A 214-nucleotide genomic window follows, 5' to 3' on the forward strand; every position below is an offset into this window, starting at 1 on the left:
TGGTGCGTTTGGCCAGCGGGTGTTCGTGGTCCAGCGATTTGATACGCCCAGACAAGCGGAGCCGCCTTGCCTCTAGGAGTCGGTGGCCGGGCGTGTGCCGTTTTCTCGATGCAAGAGAGCGATCGGTATTTCCAGGTTGGGAGGATAGCTCGGATGCCCTGCTTGAGGGCTTTGCTCATTTTCCGCACAAGCTGCTGGATTCTAGATGGTCCTT

This window comes from Metarhizium robertsii (assembly GCF_000187425.2).
Source record: "Metarhizium robertsii ARSEF 23 chromosome Unknown MAA_Scf_15, whole genome shotgun sequence".
NCBI classification, from domain to species: domain Eukaryota; kingdom Fungi; phylum Ascomycota; class Sordariomycetes; order Hypocreales; family Clavicipitaceae; genus Metarhizium; species Metarhizium robertsii.